A 24,513-nucleotide genomic window follows, 5' to 3' on the forward strand; every position below is an offset into this window, starting at 1 on the left:
CAAAGGAAATTCCAAGCCTGCTACGTCTTCAACCTAACATAAACTCTAATGGAAATCCATGGAGTTTCTAGTAGCCATACAAAGTTCATCCTAATGGATTTACAACTAGCATAACAAAGCTATAATAATAACAAAGTTATAATCCCTATGATGATATCTACATTATAAAAGAATCAAACTAATAGATAATGCAAGTGAAGGCTGGAAAAAGTATAAATTGGAAGTCAGTGTTTGAGTCTGAAACTGTCATTAGAATTAGCCATGTTTGCATAGCTACTTTCCACAAATAACAAGCCATAGTAATTTGTTGCTATTGTAAGTTCACAATAAGGAAATTTAATTATAAATAGCTTTAACTATCAAATTGCTTTTGCAAGTGCAATGGACTCTGCTCTATTTTGCAGTACAGTGCATCCTATCAGAAAATAAAATCATTTCTGTGACTGCAGTGAACGAAGCTTTCTAATGGTCCCTACCGTCGCAGGATTGTTACAATACTAGAAATCTTCACACAGAGAAATCACTGGTATTTGAAGCACTTTCTCGTTTAGATTCACCCTGAGCGTTATATGATATGGTGGTGAACAGTGCAGCGGCTTCCAATGGTCCCAATGACAGGGCTAGCAGTGCTGTTACGGGGGGGGGGGGGGGGGGGAGAAAGGGGAGTCACTTAAAGTGGGTTTAAAAAAAACTGTAAAATTTATGAAAAATACTCCTGCTACACACAATTACAGAGGCTTTGCCAAATGAAAAAAATGTTTGCTGAAGGAATGTCATGGGTATTTTCAAAATCTGAAAGTATATAAGATATTTTCACAGTTTTGTACAAAAGCCACAAAATACAGTGAAATCAGTTGAACATTCATGACAAATTTTTCTTTGTCCTACTTCAAATAGCACAACCAACACTGAGTTAGGAAGAAAGCAGACAGAAAGTGTTCCGAAAACCTGAATTTACTCTTGATTGACTTCTGTGCCAGATCAAGTTTGGAATTTCTTTTCAGGGTTGTCCCTTAAGACTATTCTTGAAATTATCAACACTAGAATCACTGTGGCATATTCTAAGCACAGACACTTCTCCAGCAGCTCAGACAGGAGAGTACTGCATACCTAGCAGGCCACATGTACACCAAACTACTTCACAGCACCGCCTGGGACCACAATTGCGCACCACTCTGACCAGAATTCAGCAAAAGTAAGTCACTCTCTGAAAAACAGTAGAGAATAAACACACCTCAAAGTGTAAGTGTCTAATATATCCATGTATGAAACCAGGGTTGGGATTCTGGACAACAGTATCATCTTTAAGTGTAGGCAACTACATATGGCAGAAGACCATTCTGGATGAGAAATTCCCCCCTACAATAGTCCATCAATACCACATTGGATCCATGGCTCAATACTTGCCTCCACATGCCATCATGCTACCCACTGCAAGAGTAGCCAGCAGTGACACAAATAAAACTTCTGCCAAACTACCAATGCCCCTTGAAGTAACATTCCTCTTTCTGAAAGCATCTAGAAAGCATCCTTAGAAGAATAATGTCCTCCAGTCATGACAATCTCAAAAATTGGTTCCAAACTATTTTTATATGACAATTGTCATTTTTTCCCTCTACTAGAACTACTGTTAGGAATGCCCTCACATACAAAAATAATAATAAAAAAAGATATTTATATTTAAATTGCCTTTTTATTTTCAAGTGGAAGAGAACTTTGGGGGATTGCCACACAGAAATTAGTGAATGGAAAAAAAAAATCTAAACTTTTACATATCTTTGATATGGTGATATCAGAGTGACAAAATCATCACCTCTGACAAAAAAAAACTGCACAATTCTCATGAAATAATTTTTTCTGGGGAATATCCAATGGAGTGCTGAAAGCAGCTATCATTACATCCTTGGTCTGAAATCTTTGCTACCTCACTTAGAAGTGGCACTCCTTAAGGCAGCAATTTCAGCAATTTCTCCCTAAATGTCCAGATGTCCGCTACTGCCCTAATCTCGGATTACTGTAAATTCACATAAAGAGAAGATGAAATTATGCATGCAAAGGGCAACATGCCTGGGAGTTCTGGTCAAAATTATTTTAATTTGCCCTTTGACACAACACGCAGGTCAAGTGAATGGACAGATAGAATTCCTTTCTCTTGTTATCACTATTCTTATAACAAAAATTCAGCAAAGGTGTTTTTTTGTTGTTGTTGTTTTGATTTTTGATTTATAGCTAGTTAAAACAGTTATTGAACAGCAATTGTTCAAAGCTAGGTACACTAATGAAAACAGATGAAAACACACAGAAAATCTCATCTGCCATCCAGACATACAAGAAAGTTTATGCACATCATTACATTAGAACATGCATTAGAAAATGTAAAGATTTATGCAAATGTTAGAACACTTCAGAATTTGACACATTTGGAAAATTCTGGCTGAGCAGACCATCTAGACACTTGTAGGATCTCACGGCGGCTGTGTTATTTTTTCTAGGAAATTATGCAGGAAATTAAATAAAAATGTGTTTTTCTAACTAACTGGAAATGTGTAGCATGAAAAAAACAGAATCTATAATTTAACACTAATATACGCCTGCTGTCCTTATGTCCTACCAGTTCATAAAATCAAGAGCTGTTGTGCATTCAAAATGTGCTAACCAGCAATCCATAAAACTATAGTATCTAGATGAAAAACAAACTTCAAACCTCAGTGCCACTCATATCAGCCACCCACTCCTTTCTGCCTATTTTGGCAATAATTATGTTATTGCTGCCAAAGCACTGTCACTTAGTCACTCTCTCACCACTCAAGAGGTCCAAGACCCTTTTCCAATTTTCTACTTGATTCGTTGCAATGTAACATGAGATGTCAGGTAGCCAGCCCTAACTAAAGTACATCTTGGGACAGATTGTAGAGTTCCTGCATAAATATCATAGCCACTCAGAAAAGCTCATGTCACCACTTCGGCAGTCCAACACTTGGCAAGGTACCAAGAGTTAAGGCACTGAAGTGGGAGATGCGGTTTGCAGATCAGGAAGAGAAAAGTGATGGACAAGGTGGTGAAGCAAGGCAGATAAATTCCTGTTACATTTCCAAAGTTAAATAAAAGAGGGTGTTCGTGGAGAGAAGAATGGTGAAGGAGAGTGGGAGGGGACTTTTCCTCATGAGAGATATGAAATAAAATAATTGACGGGATTTCCTAAGGGTTATATGAATTCATACAACAATCATAAATTTCTACTGTGTCAGACACACACAGTAACAGCTCTTCTCTTGTTTAAGCTCTGTGCTAGAAGACTGAGATTTTAAGTAGACCAAAGAAGGCATACGGTCAATAACGCAAATGTAGGAACACAGGAAGATGTTCAGTGGAAGAAAAAAAAAAATGATAATATGACATCTAAAAGCATTTCTAGAAAACTAGAAAAAATGTTTGTAAAGTAAAATGATGGAAAACAGGACAGCAAATTTAGGTCTGGCTAAATCATAGAACAGTGCCAATTTGGAAACCACCAACTAACGAATTTCATATTCTTATTTCAGAGAAACTTAATTTTAAACTTTGTGGATGTTATTGAAACTTAGGTAAATGACAGATATAGGTAAGTTATATATATATCTCACTATCCTAAACTTCTGTACCTATACTTTGGTAATTGGTATGTATAAAAAAAATCCAGTAAATAAGCCTTAAAAGATGTTGACAAAGTTATATTTGTATGGCATTTAAATAACATAAAAGTAATGTAGCAATCAAACGTAGCTAAGTTTCCTTGTATTTAGTATTCCATTATTAAATCTAAAAGAAACATGCTTGCAGTAAGTTTTTGTATTTAGTGTACAGGAACCATATTAGCAGGCCTGAATCAAATCCTGGTCTGTTAAATTCTCATAAGTGAAACCCCAAGTGCTACAACTACCAGAGCTCCACACAATGAAATGCAGTAAATCCACTTTAGTTAAACTAATACTGAGGATGACGCTAAAAACATAAGAAATTACATATTTTCCCTCTTATTCCTTCTGGGAAAAATGCCTTCCGCTGTTCTTAACACTTCCTTTTCCCCAAGCACCCAGACAGCAATCCATTCCTCACCTACGCTTTGCAGAGGCCACTACAATATAGAATGCGATGGGGCTTTTTTCCCCCTTCTCCATGACGTTCAGATGCACTGGTCTGTTTGGGCTCATGCTCGTGAGAAGGCACCCACCAGCCAGGTGCTTCCAGGAACCAGCACAGCACGACATGGCATGGCATGGCCCAGCCCCTGTCCCATGCCTCCCAGCCAGCAGCAGCTCCAGGAATCCACACAGTGCCATCCTCAACAGTGGGAAGAGCATGCAGGAAGGAAGCGCCACAGGAGAGCTTCCTTTGAACAAATTCCTCGTGTGAGTAATGTTGCCTCACTGGCTAAGGGTGAATTACCAGATTTAAAGATGACATCAGGAAGGAATGGAAAAGACTTGAAAAATACCACTTGATGTGCTTAACTTTCTTCTCTTGCAGCCAAGAAAAACTCAATTTTACATGCTTGCGAAAGAGCTTTGATCAGATGTTGGATCCCCAGGTGTTTCAGCACTGTGCTCTACTGAGAACAGTGAAACTCTCCCAACCTTCTTTTAAACACCATGGAAGGGAAAAAAAATAATTTTCCAGAGCATCACATGCATGCACCTCTAAATTACCTTGCAGGTGACACACTGGGCAAGGGTACATGAAAGGAGCCATCACTGGCGAGCCATGTTATAAGGTGCAGACATTACTGCTCCTCTTCCATTGTCTGTACTTCTGTACGGGGCTCAGATCTTTGTAAAGTGGCTCATGAAACAGCAGCACAAAACCACATTGCCAAGCAAAGAGAATTTTCTGATTTATGTGTTACTGCATCTTAATGTAATTGAGCAGCTCTCTTAGGTCTTTTCGTGTTATGGTAGGCATACTACATCCTAAGAGCCAATTCCAATCCTGACCCTAACACTGATTTTCTTAAATGCCACTGTAACGAGTTTGACAGTTCTCCTATTATATTTTAATTGTTGACATGCCAACTATTGTCATTGCAGTTTTCTATGATGTTCATTCCATGTAGACTATAAATAACTCAATAAATAATGCTCAGGAATCCCAAATGAATAGACAAACTTCTTTCAAGCATCAAGATTAATTGCAGAGACAGTTCTGTGACTCTAGAAAGCAATTTGATTAATCCAACACAAACTCCTTAAAACAGGCTGTGTAATATGACTTCTCAAGCACATTTTGCAGGAAGCTGAGAGTAGTCCTTGCTCCACAGATGCTATTACTTAAGATATCAGCTTGCAAAGCGGTCAGATAGCTGAAGCATGTGCATAAGGGCTTTGCTTAGCTGGGGCCTAACTGAACAAAACCAGAATGACATAAAAACCTCAAGCTACACAGGGATGTAAGCAATGCAGTGCTCAGTATCATAACTTCTAAACTGCAGTCACCTGGCCACCAGAAGAGAGCATCCCGTGCTACCCCAGGCTTCAGGCAATCTGAATTAGTAGGATGACTCTTACCGCTCAAGATTCACAACTTTGAACTCTCTCTTAAAGCCTTTACTTACAAAGCCACACATGGGTCACAGTCTTTTATTTGTTTGGTTTCTTTTTTTCTTTCTTTTTTTTTTTTTTTTTTTTTTTTTTTAACTGGATCAAGGGGGGGTGGTTGTTTCTTAACATGAAGCATGTTTCTGTAGCATTGTCCTATACAGAACAGCTGAGTTGCTACAGCAGTCATTAGCCACCTTGCTTAGCCAACTGACAACACGTCCCTTTCAGGAGATCCTCAACAACCAGGTACAGGCTAAACTGCAATATAGTCTCCCTCTACACTGAAATTATTTTATGTTGCATAGAGTATTGGGAGCAAGAAAGAAATATGTTGAAGCAGGATAGGCACATATGAAGAGAGTGGAAGATTTCACCCTAGCAGTCAGGGGCCTCATCACTAAGTTATTAGAGCAGGAGCCAAACTTCAAAACTATCTGGAAAGCCCCAATACTCTGATTCTGGGGGAGAAAATAATAAATTAATAAATAAGTAAGATGAAAAGAAAAACCCACACCACAAACTCATCTTCTTTGCTTACATGAGTAAAGTAATAAGGTTAGAAAAATAAGAAAGCACAACTCTAAATGACTTTTGGCCACTTCTGTGGTTAAAGAAATAGTCATGATCTTGAAGAGCACAAGGAACTTGAAACTACTTAGAAGAAAAGGAAGAAATGGACAAGCTATTCAAATCCCAGTGACAAGAGAGCAGAAGATGTGTTCAGTAAATCAGACTAACATTTGTGTAGCTTAGGATGGGAGACAACCAGATAAGTAGAAATCTTGTAGCGAAAATAAAGGAAAAGCAGATATGGAATTTAACAGTTCTGTAACAAAAACAGGATCAATTTCTTTAGACAATGACCTGAACAGCCAAAACACAACAAAGCTGCTTTCCTCATGACACTCCACTGATTGATTGCCAGGGACTGACTAGGAAGGGAAATATGAATACTTCCACACACTGGCACATTCCCTTCAAGAAAACCATCTTGGAACAACTCCATTTATTTTGTAATTTAATTTCTCATGTTCAATATTAAAGTGATACAATTTACATCTCAAAATACAATTTCTCATTTTAACCATATAATCTGAGAATTTATCCGCCAACTAGCAAAGCAAATTTATCATATTACCTTATATTTTGTAAGTGCTTGTGATTAGGGTTTATCAATAGTATGTACATAAAAATCAAAATATTAAAATAATACAGAAAGGAAGTCAAGATGAAATACACAGTGCTGTTCTACTTTCCTTTGCAAATATCTATTTGAAATGAAAATACCTTAACCACTTAAAATATTTTGCCTTCTGTAATTTAGCTTCCATGAAAATATTTCATTGTTATGTTAAGGTCTCAAATCTATTATTATTGTATTCTTTTCATATCATAAAAGCACAGATTGGGGCCCTCATGGACTATAAAAGCACAATCTAGGACTGTATGCTAGAGTACAATTGATATCATGGGAATTATTATTTATTAAACCAACCAGAATATATGTTGTTAAAACTTTCTAACTCTAAATAAGTGTAATGTAAATATTCCTCAAAATTGCTAACAAGGGTTCCAAAAGGCTTTCAATCAACAATTTAAAAAAAAAATAATGCAAGAAGTCAATGTGATTTAGTCAAAATTAATGAAACGTATACAGTTTCACAACAAAACTACATAAAACTATGCTGATTAATTGGAAACCTTGTACTATCTGATTTTTTTCAGAAAAAGAGGCCAATACCCACAATTATAATTTTGCTGGGTTTTAAGTCTATATTATTTTTTCTTTAAAAAAGAAAGATGGGCTGAAGTCATGAGCTGAGCCACATATGAATACAGCAGAATCGAAATACAAATGCGATGAGATAAAAAACTAATTTGCAGCATTTTCCAGCCCTGCCACAGCCCTGCCTTTTCTCCTTTCCCAGCTGTAAAACCAGCACAAATTAAGGAAAACCCCACATTGGCCTGGCTGCCCAACAAGCCCAAGGCTGTTGTATGTGGACAACGGCCCTTCATGTTTTACATTTGCTTCAACTACACCTGGGCTCATCTTTTTTGGTTTTTAGACCTACTTCTTGTAGTATTGCCCACAGCTTGCTGTTCTCCCAGGAAACTCTCTGCACCCAGAGCAAGGAAAATCTGTAATTACCTAATTCAGACAGCTTCTGACTGTTTTGTTTTGTTTCAGGTGAAGCTAGGCAAATGGGGCCAGGTATGGATCATGAGCCCATATGCACGCTGAAAACAAGTACTTGCATCAGAGAAATAAAAGAAAAGAAAAAAAAATCAGAAAAACGTCATCCTCTGGTCAACTTTTCTGTGGAGAAGTCTTGCAAGTACTTTTGTTGAAGAGAAATTCAATTAGTTAAGAAGTATCACAGGCTGCTGGGCAGTTATGATAAAGTGATGTTATGGAGCCTCTCAAAGAGGGTTAGCAACATTTTACATGCATCAGCATTATGTTTGTTCATTCATGAAAATGCATTTTTATGTATCGTCATTAAGAAAAAAATCCATCACTTCACTTGTTATCATTGTAACATTACCAGTTTCTACTACAAATCCTATAGTTAGATTGGTTTTCCAAACGTGAAAACCAAAAGGTTACAGACCACCACCAAAAGTTTCTGAAACAGCTTTTTCAAAAAATACAAATCATTGCACTGTGACATAATGGTTCTTTATCAGATGATAGCTATTTGTAAGGACCTTGTGCTAGTTAACGCTTCAACTATATAGCCACGTAAGGTTTATACACGCTTCTCCTAAAGTTCTCCTAAAACTCAGATGTAGAAAAGAAAGAAAAAATGAGATACCAAGAGAAACAAAAAGCAGACTATAAAACTTTAACAGTAGGTTGGATGTGTATTTCCATCAATTTATACTAAATGGTACAATTGTCAAAGGAGAAGATTCCATATCAAAGGTCAGGCGTTATTACTGTTCTTCGTTTTTTCCTCATGCTTTCAATAAATTGCTTAGCTTTAGCAAAAGAAAAAAGTGGCTGTGGTAATGTAGCAGCCATATGTTATGCTGTTAAAGAGGTTAGCCCAGCTTTCACAGATTCTTGAGTTCAGCTACAGCTTGCTTGCATCTGGTCTTTGTCTAAATTTATTAATAGCATGGAAAGAAATCTAAATTATGTAGCAGTGTCACTAAGATCATGCAGGATATATTCACTCCAAACTGAAGTACAGTATTTAGGAGTTTGAACATTTTAATAGACTTTAAAATAAAACTGGACAAGGCACCAGAAAATACATTTGAGAACAATCCTGCTTTGAAAGGCTGATGAATTAGATGATCTAACCAGCATTTTCCAGTAATATTTTCCCCAAACCACTTCATTTTCTGTTATCTCATTGTTCCAGTTCAGCATCCAGCTCTGCTCAGAGATTATCCTTTGGGCTCAGCAGCGGGACATAGTGCCTCCCACTGGCTCTCACAGCTATTTGGGAAATGCACGGTGTCCCCCTCTTCGCCCTTCCCACCACTGCACCTGCACAGCTCAGTTGGTGTTCAACTCCAGGCTCTGCAGAAGCACTCCTCAGCCCAAGGCCAGCCCAGCCCACACACAGGTGGTGCTAAGTGAGACAGGAAGCTTTCTAACCCCTTGTCCTCCAGGGTTGATGTGCACTGGAGATAACATTTCCTCTCCCATCCCCTAGGGCATTTTCTACAGTAACAGATGAATGAGAGCTGGCATGATATGTAACGTATGGCTCCAAAGGTGTCTCAGCTACAAGGGCTTGAGCGCTCTCATACTCCCTTAGTGCACACACACTCCTACCCCAGGAAAGGCTCTCCTTGGTCTTCCAAAGATCAGTTATTCTGTTAAAGAAAACCATGGTTAAAAAATTCCTTGATAGACCACAACAGAGGCTTCATGAGGCCTGCAAGCTACACTTCAGACTCCATGTCACGTTCAAAGCTGCTTTCCACATGATGAAGGACCTAATAGCTACATTCCCATAGTTCACTGAAAAGCAGACCCAGGCACATTACTAGCCACTTCATGATTCCTGTCCATGTCAGTAATCAAAAGCCTTGTTTGTAGCTCCAGTTTAATGCCTCCAAACCATGCTCAGAAAAAGGCAAGCTTAAGATACCTGTTGGTAAACAGTACCATTACCAATTCATCTGGACTTGGTGCTCAAGAGACTGAATCCACCCTGGCTTAACAATACTCAGCCAGAGCCCAAACTGCATGCGCACAGACAAGGAGTATGGAAAGTGAGTCTGCAGTTAGGAACAGGCATTGGACTTGCATTTCACTGGCAGCAAAGATGTTCTAAATTGTTCCCAGTAACAGTAGCTAACAGACATGTGTATCAAAATCTTCATCACAGCTTTGCACTATGTCAACTTACTAGTATCAAGTCATAAAAGACAGAGCCTTAACACCAAAGTTAAGGAGAAAACAAATAGTACAAGCAGCACATTTTGTAGCTTGTAAGAAGCAGAGCTGGCTTATGTGTAAAGGCTCGTATTTTACTTTTTATCATGTTTGGTGTCTCAGCCAAAATGCCTGAAAAGTACTTAAACCATGAAGGGAGAGTATGCAGAATGGGGAATGTAGATACTACAGCTGTGGGAGCTCCACCAGAACAATGGGCAGGCAGGACCAGCCACACAGCAAATTCATCAGGGAACAGAACTGACTGGTGGAGGGATCCAGTGACCAAGACACAATTGTTACAGATCTATTATTGTCAAGAGTGCATGTGGGAACTTGCACTGCAGTATCTTTACTGTCACTGGATGAGAACTTGAATAAAAATGCTGTCCCAGTGGTTTCCACAACTACACATACAAATCCTCACATGTAAAAATAAAAGCTGTTAGGCCTTTCTAGATTATTTGTTATGGTGCCATCATGGAACTGACGTGAAATGCAACTTAGACTGTATCAGGTTTGTATTACTGTTTTTCTCCGTGTGTATTATATATGGTTCTTGCACATAGGTAAAAATCAAGACTAAAAAACCTGGATTTCACATTATTTAAATTCAAGATGAGAGAAAAAGCCAGCCTTCTCCAAAGTGCTGTAAGGTTTAGCAGAGACGCTGTTATGGGAGAAGGAAGTAGTACAGCCTTCCTTCCAGCTGGGGGGCAGGAATTTGCACAGTGTGGGATGGAGGAGCAATGCTGCAGGGCTAACTGGCAGTGAAATTGAAGCACCAGAAAAACAGCAGAGTTGGCATTCAATCTAATTTTCTTCTGTGAAGTACCTATCGTAGTTTTGTGCAAATATCCTGTGTTCATCCTGATATATTGATTGTTCACATGACTTTCAAACAAGTTCAGTTGGAAAATATCATGGAAATGATCAAAAGACAGCCAAAAGGTCATCTCTGATTTTCTCTTCTAATTCCCAAGGGTAACAGTTACCTTATTTTCATTTTGATGATTGCTTTAGACTTGAAGGAACTGCAATAGGTATGAGTGTAATAGATTTATGCTGAGTGTCCATTGAGTGTCAGACAATCAGCCTGTAATTAGGATCACAGTCTCTTAGAACCAAATGGAGTTGCTCTTTCATTCAGATACCAGATGCGCACAATAACGGGGATGATATCTGACAAACTAAACTCACAGCAAGGTGAACAGTTTTCTGACTTCAATGGAGATTCTGTGTGGTTCTGGAAGAATTTAGCCTTTGCTGTTTATAGAGGTCCATGTTCCATTGTTTGATCTTCCAAAAATCAAAGAAAACTATGGTTCTGCATATTTTCCTTTAAATTCAGAGATCGTTAAAATAATCAATTTTGGACAAACAAAAACAAATCTTCACACAACAGAAGAAAGGCTTGAGTTTTTTTCCTAAGCATGTATCTTCAAACTTTATTAGTTTCAACAAGCTAAATGAAAAGGCAGCTCTGGAAATATTTTTTGTTACAGATTTTCAAACAGAAACATGCAGGAAAAAAAAAGATGATGCTGCATCATACTGAAAATTCATATAAAAACAAAGACAAAACCTTGAAGTAAAGCTGATGTGGAAAATGAAGAAATTACTTGTTGACATTATGGCCCTTGATCTGAAGAAAAAAAGGGGTAAGCTAAACACGTTTGAAGTAGGGAAATTGTGACAAAGCCATCTCTATAATTGGAGACCCTTTGCCCTATTTCTTTGTTTTAAAAGGGGAAGGATGAGCCCCATTTAAAATGCCAATATCTCAAAGAGGAGAAAAGCCTGAAACCTCAGAAATCCTCAGCTAAGCTCTCAAAAAATGAGGCCTGTGATTCTTCTAGAGGAAAGGTTTCAGTGCACAGGCAACAAGAGCCTTTATCAACAACAAAAAAGGAGTTACAAGAGAGGATATATGTATGCAGGTCTGCCAATATCACATTATTCTGCCTCTGTCTGATTATTGACGAGGTACAGCACCACAGAAATTCTGCAACTGAAGCCCTAAAATTCTTTTTCAATAATTCTCTTCACTCAAGTTCCCAATTTAAAAAAAAAAAAAAAAAAAAAAAAAAAGTGAAAATAAAATAAATATATGCATAATTAAATCTCCCTTTGTTGCCAGTACACTTCTTACACATATACACTAACAAAGGCTGCTGTAAGATGATCACTAAAATCAGTGATGACTCACAGATGAAACAAACATACTGAAGCACATGCCATTGGCTCCCTTTATGTCTAGGTACTGGGTATACACCTAGCAATAAAAGTTGGGTGCCATCCCAATACACTGGTTATGTGCATGAATACTCATCATTTTTGTTATTTCAGTCAAAAAGCACGTGCTTTAGGTCAGACAAAATCTTCATTTGACATTCTGAAAGCCTTTCCAACCAGATGGCATATATGTGCACATAATCTTTAAGGTCCCTTCCAACCTGAGCCGTTCTATAATCTGAATCCCTGACCCTGAATTACTGCCAGGCACTAATCTGCTTTCACATAGTGCGATTTCCAGGAGGAGGCCCTGGAGGGAAAGGTGACATCCAAACCTGAAGCAGTGCTCTCAGAAGATCAAAAAATAAAAAATAAATAAAATCAACTAATAAAAATAAATTACATAAACTTCTCAAAAAAAAAAAAAAAAAAAAGGCAGCCATATAGGTTTTCAGGAATTCCCTCACTCAGACACTGCACGTTTAACAAGTATAATTTAACTTTGGCATTCTCCATCTAAGCATGGAACAGGCTTACAGCCCCAATTCCTAGAAACCATAAAATCTGCTACAGAATTCAGGAATGCAATTTAAATTGTATGACTCCATTAACATTATTGGAAAACAGCCTTTAACTACCACTGATTCAATCTCCAGCAACAACAACAAAAGCAGGAATTAGATGTGAGCACCTTATAGGAACGATATATTTCATTCTTCACCCCTAACCACTAAACACTGCTTGATCTTTTGTAGTTTTCTGTTTGTTATTTTTTTGTTTTGTTTTTCTTCCTTAAGAGAGAACTTCCTCTATCATAGAGCTCTCCAATGATGCTTTCCAGAATGACATCCCACAGTTATTCCCAGATCCTGTTTCAATGGCAAACCAATTCTTTTAGAATAGCATACTTCAGTGCAGTGTATTTAATAGCAATTGTTGGGGAGTTTTGTCTGTTCTGGTTCCCTTTGACATTTAAAAACATCCTGTCTTTCCCAAGACTTATATAGGCAAGTCTTCCTAATAGAAATAGCAACAATCTTTCTCTATCATCCTAGCAAAATCGCATGTCAAAATTATTTTGGCACGTTATTTCCTTACCATAACTAAACACAAAACTTTGTTCCACCTATTTTAAGGGCTCTGACTGAGATACAAAATGGGATCAGTCTTGTTCCATGATTCAGGAAAGAATGCTTGGGCCCTCTAGAGAAGGCTTAGCTGTAAATAAAAGAGAGACTGGCATCCTGTGCCTCAGCTGGAAGGCCTTACCCCTCAGCTGCTGAACAGCTCTTAGCCTTATTTGAAAGAACAGCCCAATCCCATCATCGCATTGTAGCCTAAAGAGACGTGCAGCCAGCAAAACGGTTGCTCTATTTCCCTCTCATTCAAAGCCAGTCTTTCACTTTTCATGTTCTCAGCTACTTGAAATATCTTTTCTGCTAAGCTGCGGCAGCAGGGAGGTGGGCACAGGGTCTAGGGTTTTTAAACCATTGTCTCCCTTAGTCCCAGTCCTTTTCCCTTTTGATATAGCCCCTTCACTTCAGTTGTTTTTTTACTTGTCCAAATTCATGCCAAATTCTAATATATCAATATATTCACATAGCAACATTTTTTTCTCTTTGGCTCTTCTCCACAAATATCTTACTGAAAGCTAGTTTTCTGGCAGCATTTCTCAGAGGCAAGCAGTACCACTGCTATTCGAATGCCTCAATGCTTTGTTCATACTGTAATCAATTATACTGCAAGCATCCTTGTGATATATCCCTTCAGGGATGAAAGAAAGAAACACTGCAGCAAGGGTGCAGAGAGTAAGATTTTTAAGAAGGAATTAGATGCCAAAATCCCCCAAGATTTCAATACTTGCTGCTCCTTTGAAGAAGCTACTTCAATAGATTTACTCAAAGTACAGAGCAAAAGCAGAAAATAAACCATGTGTTTGAGCCCAGTTTCCCCAAGCAATACTAATGCAACAGCCTCATTCACAGATTGCTTTGTGAATAATACAACTCTATGAAATATGCATAACCTTCACTCAGAAGACAGTGACTTTCGGAGCAAGATATGTATTAAACCACATTTTGACACTTGACTGAGGTGTTTTCTTCTCAGAGACTGCAGTGATAAAAAGGTCTCTAAACCAAGAATTTCCTACACTTGAAAAAACATTGCGCTCAGCCATTTCAGCTAAAATATATTGAAAAGGTATGTTAAAATGAATCCACATGTATCATTTTCAACAGCTCTAACATACCAAGAGACTATTTCAAAAATCTTGTGCTAAGAGTTAACATAGCATTTACCTCTTTCCATTATTCCTTACTCAACAGGTAAAATTAGGGTGCTTAGTTGAGCAAATTCAGAACACATGAAAACATTTATTTTAGAGCACTAAGTTGCACACATACTTGAGAATAACAATTTTAAGCCTTTTATTTGCACTGAATTCCACAGCACTAATTTAGTTTTCCCCCTACCTGAGAGTTTCAACACTCCTGTCTTGTGTTTAGCTATTTTTGCCCTGAATTTTTAAACACTGACACACACTTTTAATGCAAAGCACACACAAAATACTCATTTAAGGTTACATGAACAAATCTGCACACAACTTTGTGGAATGAAGCTAGTGTAATTTTCTGTAATGCAGTAGTTGTTTCTAAGTAAGGGGGGGGGGGGGAGAGAGTGTAAGAAAAATGCAGATGACAAATAGCATAAATTGACAAAGTTTACATTTCAATACACAGCCTCTCCAATTCACATGTTCCAGGATTTGCTCTGCAAAGTGACTTAGAAAATACAACATAAATTCTATCACCATTTTCAAAAAAATAAAAAAATAAAAATAAGTATGAAAACACCAAAAAGAAGACAACCAGCATTAAATAAATACCAGACCTAGTGAGGTCACTTTACAGCAAAGACTGAAGACATATAAAGACACACGTTTTAAGAACAAAATTCTTAAAATGGAGCCAAAGATGAAAATGGATCCCAGATCTAAATGAGAATCCAAACTGAATCAAGGCCACAGGAAATTCTGGTATTGTGTTCTTTGTTTGCTCAAAAATGGCAAATACCTCAAGTAAATAGCCAGCCACATCAAATTTCCCCCATTACGGACTACTCAGATCACATTCAAATATCAAGCCCTCTAAATTCAGACCTTATTCAGAGTAAATTCAGATCAGAGTAAGTTCAGAAATGTAAGTTCCTCTATTCAGAGCAAATGTCTACCAGTAGCATTCCTTTAAAATCAGAAATAATATCCCCAAAATATCTATTTTTACACCACCGCCCACATTTTTCATGTTTAAACAAACATTTCTGCAGATTTTTAAGCATCAGTATAAACTGCAAGCTCAAGACTCCAACTCCACATAACCTAGGCCAGAAAAGCAAAATGTCAGGGCACAGTGTGAGACAGGGTTGAATTAAGTAGGTCTGCCCGAGGCAAAGCAGCTCATGCTTACGTTCTTCTCCCCATGTTACTGCAGTTCTATAAATCCCACTGGTGAAACACAGGGAGTTTAACAGAGAGCTCAGGAGACCTCTTCTCTTTGATTTTGATGTATTTGGACAGATTGTGTAAAGGTTGTTCTTGTTTGTTTCATTTTCTCTGCTTAGAAAACCTTCTCTGAAACCATTATTCTAGTCCCTTGGTAGCAATTGTCAGGCTTTTGAATCAGGGAAAGCAATACACATTGTCTGAAGTATTCAGGCCTTACAGGTATAACATTTACATATCTGTAAACACCCAATTAGCAATCTTTCTTCTGTTAAACACCCTACTGACATCAGCAGAGTTATTCTGGATGTGCATCAGTGTAACTTAATAGATAAACAGTGAAAGACCCTCCTCTCCAGGAAAAAGCCACTTTACTGAGATTTCTAGTTTAAGTTTTGATAAAGACCTTCCCACCTCAGTTTCTAGCTATGCTGGTAGTCTCTTCAGTCACAAGTGCTAAGAGAATTAAGTTCAGAATATCAGACATTTACTCATATCAAAATATTTTGCTGGTGGGAATTTCAGAAGCCTGATGTCAATTTACCTTATATGTTTACGCTACTATTTCATCTCTGCAACAGTTTATTATTGAGGGTAAATGTTTGGAGGATAGAGCTTTTTCTATAGTAACAAATTACAGTTCTTCTGGTTGTTTACACTGAAGGGTCAAGACTGAACCCTTTGTTTAGGAAAAGAGGCATACTAATGATGACTATGCTCCTGAAGTACCTACATTTTTGGCAGTCCATTCATGTCTTGGGAGGTAATCCCCGGCAAGCATCACATGTGGTAATCCCTACACCTCCTCCATCCAATATGTTGAAAAATAACTCACTGAACAAAACAAAAACCAATGAGTCATTGAAGACACAAATATAAACACAGCAAAATACTGAAATGAATCAGGAGATAGAGTAGACATGCTGGTAACATCACCCTGGAGCTAGATCAAAAATCCTTAACCACAGAAGACCTCACCTTGTCCTATGACCTGGGTCATCAAGTCCAGTCTAAGCAATCTCATACAACTCAAATTAAGCATACACAGCCTAGACTACAACTAATTGTTTTGACCAAAAAGTCTCTCTATAATGATTTCAAATCCTCTAATTCCTAATCTGAATTTATTCATGGACAAAACAACCGGTCATCTTACAGAAAAAAAAAAAAAATAGATTCAATACCAAGAAGTCATACTTGCTTTCAGCCTGTGTGTGGTTGCTATGGCAAATGAATCAAGCCCTATATTCAAAACTGACTTGCCATTTCCCCTAAAATTCTCCTTGACCACATGTCCTTTAATTAACAGACAAAGGTAACTAGAATTGTACTAACTGCACACACTGTTGCAAGTCAGACTTACATACTTGGGGGGTTAAAACTACTTCATATTTATACTGAAAACACCACATGCCATAACTTAGGATGCTGTTTACCCGTTCTACAACCACATCATGTAAGAGATTTTCAGAGAGATCCTACTACAGCAGGCAGTAGTTTTATAACATCCCATTAATGAATCTACCCAGCACCAAAGTTTTGACTTTTCCATGCTCATTAATCCCTTTGTTAACTTCTTGTGGAGTCACTAGTTACTTTTTCTAATACCTTTACTGAAATGTTTATACATCAGCCTAACAGTGGTGCCCTCCCCAAAGTACTTGCTATTGGCTTTTGCATCCCTGGAATTTTTAACCAATTGAAACCAACCAAAAAGTCTTTCTTTTACTTAATTATTGATCTGTTTCAGTGAATCTTCACACCAAAGTCAAACTGAATCACCTGGGAATGACTTAAACCCGTTACCTTCTACGATCGGCTCTTCCATGATGTCCTCCCTGATTAACATAATCACCTATAACGTCTCACTCACAGCCTATCTATTGATGGGATATTTAAAGCTTAGTTTTGAAATTGGCAGTTATGTTTTGTGGAGATGCAGAAACCTGAGGGACAGAAATATCTTTTTATTAAACGCATCTGTGAAACACACTTGTTTCTCCTCAAAGTTCTTTCACTGCTGCTCAGCAAGCATCCAGAGGTCATGCTGGAAATGCTGGTGCTTCAAGGCCAGAATACCCTTGATTTCACCCATAGAAGCATAGAAGAGTAGGAACTAGAAAGGTATATGAAATGTATGCTTTTCGTGTTTAAAGGCTGCAGTATGTTTCTCAAAATATTTGAACAAGTAGGGAAATAAATCTCTGAAGTGGAAAGCTAATAAACATTCACATATGCATTTTGCTCATCTCTGAATGTGGTGGTAGTTTAGTTATTCCCTTATTTATGCAGTGGGACAAAGATCAGGAAAGATCATCAGTGAAAACTATTTGGCCGTCTGTTAACTTTCTTTACTTCTGGTTGTTTAACATTTATTTTTAAAGTTATAACAAATGGTTCTTTTCTGTTTGGTAGGAAAGTAGGATGACAGATTGTGGGAAGGAAAGTGTGAGCTGTATGGAAAGAGAACAAGAGCAAGTAAATGAGGGTGACTGATCCAACAAACCTGCTAATAACAAATGGAGAGCAGAAAAATGAAAAAGGTCCCTTCCTACCCCACCTCACCACGTCATAGTAACATAGTTCTCTGCAGAACTTAATTTTAAGGCAGTATTACAACAGTGGAGACTCACCCCATTGCAGGAGTCTGAATGATTTTGTAAAGGGTTAACATGAAGAAAATACCACAAACTAATCTAGGAGGAGAAAACAAGCTACCTTTCCTGAAGACATGTATCACAGTACAAAGCAAGACTCTCAGGATATGTCATACCAGAACAAAAAGTATTCTACCCTGCATCACCAATGTTCAAAGAGATGTTATGCATCCTCTGTTGAAAAACAACTTCAGCAAGTCTTGTGTGTCTCAAAGAACCACCACAGGGAAGTAAAATAAAGATATGGGGCAATCTTTTGGGAAAATCATTTAAATGCTTTCAGTCTGCTGGTGTCTGTTTATCATTGATTTTTTCCTTCCTATCTTAGCAAAGGAAATTTGTCCCAGACTCTGAATCAATAATTCCTCTCAGATTTGAAAAGCAATACAGCATTTCCTTATCCCCTTTTCTTTTAGCCACTTCTTAACCTCTCTGCTGCCTTCAACTCCTTCAAAGACTGGAGAAATTGAAGATGTTTTAGATCTAGTATGCCAGTAAAACCACACAGTAGCAGCAAAATAACACCTGGAAATGACTAGTGGAGTGGCTATCATTAAAAAGAACAGAAAAAAATAAACCAGAGACACCTATAGACACACAAGCTTTGCTTCAACAGAATTCAAGATTTATAATAATAATAATAATAATAATAATAATAATAATAATAATAATAATAAATTAATACATGCAAAACAAAAAAGTGAAAAATTTCATCAAATGCAGCATGGACCTAATGAAAGGAGGCAATGTCAGGCAGAGCTTTCTTTGGCAAGCTAATCAATCCTCCAGGTAGTGAGAGAGCATCTCATGAATAAGCCCTTAATTGAAAACTATGGCAGGTTTCTGAAATTTAAAAGCACAGACAAAAACAGCTGAAGTGGAGATGCTATTTAGTTGTACTGATAATCTTGGTTTGAACAGAAGGTGAAAATGAAACTTCTACAGGTCTGAGATTCCACATTGAATGACATTCAATGACACTGAATAATGACATTCTACAATGTCTTTTATCAGTCTGTTAATACAAGAATTTCTTAATGACTCAAAACTTGAAAGAATTATCAGTTTGTTAAGTTAGTATGAAAGAGGAGGAAAGAGTCTAAGAGCCTGAGACTCCAATGCTAGAACTGAGATTAAGTTACCTGATGCAAACTATGAGATCAGCCCTTCAGGGGAAAATATCAAAAGATGATTCTGTAGACTGGGGGGTCACCAACTGGAAACAAAGCAGGACATCACCTAGAACACATAATGCTTTTTCAAGGAGTAGAGACTGAGAGGGTCACTACAGGCAATATGACAGACATTATTCTCTCCTTTCACAGTTGGATTTCCTCATAAAACAGTTTACAGTTTCTTATCAGCCTTTAAAATTTAATAAAGCCATGTATTTAAGTGCTTGAAGGTCAGCACAGAAAGCTGTTCCTCAGTTATACCCAACTATTTCTACAATGCTAGTAAGTTTCTCCTCATGCAGTGCTGAGTGACTATGCCACTTCCATCCTCTCACATAACACTCTCTTCCTACCAAGCCTAATACAGTGAAACAACTTACCTAGCAAAAAACTTGCAGTACTTTATTTCCTGCAACTAAAATGAAGTAGACTTAAAATACATTTTTCCCCACTTGAAGCTCCTGATTTCTTGCCTGCATTTACCACTCAGTGCTTAAAAATCACTGGCATGTTTTTTATATTAGATACCCAGTACCTGTCCATGCTGAGCCAGATCCTGTCCTGATTTAAACCCCAGGCAACTCTACATGAAATAAAAAAGACACTGAGTCACTTTAAAACTGCTCCAAGACATACCTAACTATATGGTTAGTGGCCCTTGCCCCCAAACCCAATGTATACTATACCATAACTTTGAAAATACTTGCCTGGCACGTCCCCAGAATACACTACACCCTTTTCTGGTTTTCTCCCATTAGCCAAAAATACCCTTCAGAGAATATTTGCTCCTACTCATTGGATAGCACTATCTGATACTGCATTTTATATTTTACTGTTCTGTGACTTGCATTTGATCTGAAAAGAGATGAGGTGAAACATTTGCTACTAAAAGATTTGACTTAGAGTAAAATCATATGTTTCCCCTCATTGCTCATATTCATGTATGGTGCATTAAAATTGACTCCCATAAGTCTTCATTATTCAGGCATTTAATCATATGGAAAATGTGGTAATTTAATTAAAACAAGCAACATAGGTTGGATATCCCAAGGGATACAGACAGAGGAAAAATGATCTAATTCACTGAATTTCCATTTGAAAATGTATTAATATTAGACCACAAGACCACAGGAAAAAGAAGAAAAGAAAATGTTGCTCATTTGCAAAGCAGTAATCCGATGCTGAGGCAATTTCTGTTTAGGACGCCAAAACTGCTTTCTTACACTGCTTTCTCTTGTGTCTGCAGTGGGTGTTTGTCAGAACATAATGCTACTAGCAATTATTTGCTGTAGAACAATAAAGCCTGCATTTATTTATTTTTACATGAGACAGGGAGAGTTTCGAGTGTTGTTAGTTTAGAAATCACTGCTAAAGATGGCACTTGCCAGAGGTTCATGAAAGACTTTCAGTCTTCCTTACCGTTGAGTACAACATTTAATTCTTCCCAAAGCTTATGTCATATACCTGGCACTTCACCTCAAAATGATTTATCAGTGTGGTATTGGGAGGAGGGGGTGCAGGGACCAGATCCATACACACACATGGTTGCCATTCCCTCCAGTATCTGAGATACACTGAATAGTCTTTACTTCTTTTTTTTTTTTTAAAAAAAAAAAAAAAAAAAAAAAAAAACTTCCTTTTCCAACCCCCCTCACACCACAATTCTAATTCCAAAACCTATATTAACAGAATTTCCTCAAGTCACTCTTCAGGAAAACTTTCATCCGATACAAGCACACTGTAAGACCTCACAAATGTATATGAAGGATGATTAAGTTTCTTTCCCAAATTATTTATATGGGAAAATAAATTTATATTTATTTTTGTTGCCTTTTTTTTTTTTTAATATAAGTGCAGTTAGCACAAACCACCTTCACCTACTTTCAGCACCTATGTAGCTATTTTCTCTTCTGCAATTCTGCCTTTTTTTTTTTTTTAAATGGGCTTGACCCTACATTCTCCATCTGTAAAACTCCCACAGAAACCAGCAAAAGATACAACTCCTTGCAAGTTAGGGGTTGAGTTCAGTAAGAGTTGCATTTTTTTATTTATGATATAAGAGATGGGAAAGCATAGGCAAGCTACTCAGCTGGCCTATGTCAGCATAGTTTCAATGACATTCGCATAGTTTATATGCAGTGTTGTAAAATACATCAACATACTATATACAAAAATATTTAGCTTCCCACACATTTAGTATAAACATTAAACAATATTTTATCCCAGTTTTAAATGTCTTTCCAATATTATGCTTCCCTTCACTTCCAGCATGTTCACACTTTCCAATCTCTTTGTGCAGAACACTCAAAGAAATAACAGGAGATAGGCAGCAAACAAACAAAATATACAAGATTTCACAAGTTCTGCATTTTAAATACTTGTTACAGCATATTCTCTGTTCTGTTGCTCCTCCTCCTGTTTTACACAGCTTAAGTGCAAGTAATTGCTCCACCTGTTACCACAAGATTTCATTTCTCAAATAGCTGAAAAGGACATATAAACCAACTGTACCTTTCAAGATTTGTAGAGAAGATATCCCAGAACCTATGCTGGACCCCACAGCAGCTCAAAGTAGGGGTCTAAACTTCCTGGCAGCAGAATGGCTACAGGGAGGAAGAGTTAGAGGTGCTAATCAAGCCTGCACACTTGAGGGCTGTCAGAGAGTTGGGTTTTTAAGGAAATCCTTCAGCTTTAACTTAACCAGAATAAGGAGTAATGGGAGCACTTCTAAACATTTGCATTTCATGCTTTCCTTTTAACAATCTGTATATCTTTTCTATGGGCTATACATAATGCTGTTGTTTTAGGATCTTTCACAATAATACAATCAAGGACATAGAGCTAACAATAGATGCATAATGAACTTATCTATACCAAAATAAATCTGAAAAGTGTTTTTTACCTCATTCCATTTTTGGAAAAAAATAAAAAGCAAATTTTATTATTCATTACTCATTGTGTGGAGAGCTATATCAAAACACTTTACATTTGATTCTGTTCAATGGGGAGAGCTTACTTGCAGAAATGTCTCTAACTCCAGCTCTCTTCAACTGCCCCCTGCATTTAGCACCAGCAGAACCCACAACCCTCCCAGGCTGCAGGATTTCAGGCTGCAAGCCGCCTACTCACAATCATATATGTTTATTTTTTCAGACCATTTATCATCAGATGGATGGCACAGACAGAAGTGTTTTGCCTACCAGTAATCTTTAAATTAACACAGTATGATTTATTTTGGCAAGAAATCAATGCATCGAGATAGCAGCCTTCCATCAGCTGGCCACAACAGGGGAATTCACCTGACCTGGTGGGCACGGCTTAAAGGAGAATTACATGGTGTAAACAACCTTGTACACAGACTAATGCTTATGTACACTGAGGGACTGCTGCATAATTTTGTCAAGTTTCTGAGCTATATAAGTCCCTGTTTTGCCTCCATCTTACTTTCTAGATACCCCTCTGCATGTTTTGGTTATTATTTTTGCAGAGTCTTTTCCTTCAGGTCTTCACAACTTGCACAATGGAAAATGCTTCTCCAGGCCCTCTGTTATACTGCAAAAGTCCCAACCAACTGAGCACCACCAGAGAGCTGTTACTCATCACTGACAACTTACACAATCAGTTCAGCTTGATTTGTTTTAAAGGTATGCTAAGCTTGTGCATTCATCTGGAACAATTTTTGATATAACAAATGCAGATAAATTCTCATTTTTTTCCATCAAGAATACAATGTATTTTGCCTGAGGCAAACTGCTACCCCATAATCAGCCAGAGAAACGCCACAGACCATAAAAGTGCTAAGTCCTGAAAAGTGATCATGTTCAAGTGTGTTGAAGATCCAGGCAAAGAGCTGAACTTTACCACAGACTACAATGTATCACTTAAAGCTTCCCATTTTCTATCTGTTATTGAACACTATTAAACTAATCTATAAAAACTGGTATGTTATCCACTAAACAGTAGATACTACAAATATTCAATTACTCTTATTTTAGTTTAAATACATCTGATTTACAAAAATAAATAAATAAATAAATAAACTCTTTGAGGATTGAATCTGTGCAAAGAAGTCATCCAGCTTTATATCTTTTGAGAAAAGTTCCCATTTGCACTAATTGTTCATGTTCCAGGGAGTTTTGTGTATAAAGTTGCACACACAGATGAGAAGACAGCAGCTAAACAAGTAGATTCCTATGATAAAAGGAAAATACAGAAATAGACTATTGAACTATGCTGTAAAACAATTGCAGAAGGTCATTTGTACAGCAGTCACTGTAAAATTTCACTCATTCTGACCAGCACTTCAACAGTCACATCACAAATCTGTATTAAACTAAGCTGCAATTCCCATACAAATGGGTAAGAAAAATCATCTTAGAATCTGGCCCATGGTGATTTATATGCCTAGCTCAAAATGTTAAAAATGGGGGTGGCTAATAAAAGTTGAAAGTTTCAAGGGGGGAAAAAATAGGTTTCTTAGCATTTCAGGGGACTTATGATATTGATGGTTCTGAATATTTCTTGTTAAATTGCTGGTTTCTAAAGTAAACAAGTTAGACTCTAACACATTCCAGGTTACATCATAACCTGTCCTGTCCAAACAGCATGGAGGTAGAAGAGGGATTTTTCACTCTCCGGTGCTGGGAGAATCCATGCAGGCAGCATGGCCCTCTTTTCCTAAATGACAAACAAGGGAGATAAAATAAAAAACAGAAAGGGTAATGTGGTGTCATGCATGGGCACATGCCAAGCACAGGGTTATAAAAATAGGAGTCATGATGCAGCAATTAAAACTTCAAAAATGTGGACTATTGTTGGAAGAGCTGCACTTTCACAGGAATATGCCAATTGTACTGTAAATACTGTAATTAAGTTTTTTAGACAAAACAATATTGCATGTTGGAACATAATATTAAAAAAAAAAAAAAAAAAAAAAAAAAAAAAAAAGAACATCCAGCACTACCCTCTTTTT

General features: G+C 37.4%; 1 long non-coding RNA gene across 1 annotated transcript in view; it reads right to left on the bottom strand.

Annotated features, from left to right (window-relative positions):
* Nucleotides 1–22,174, bottom strand: part of LOC311436035 — a 109,273-nt gene extending 87,099 nt beyond the window's left edge. Inside the window, exon 1 of the long non-coding RNA XR_014692565.1 lies at nt 22,053–22,174. This is a non-coding gene — a long non-coding RNA (uncharacterized lncRNA). The remainder of the gene's footprint in view (nt 1–22,052) is intronic.
* Nucleotides 22,175–24,513: the final 2,339 nt, after the last annotated feature.

This window comes from Aythya ferina (assembly GCF_964211825.1).
Source record: "Aythya ferina genome assembly, chromosome: 4".
In the NCBI taxonomy this organism is placed as follows: domain Eukaryota; kingdom Metazoa; phylum Chordata; class Aves; order Anseriformes; family Anatidae; genus Aythya; species Aythya ferina.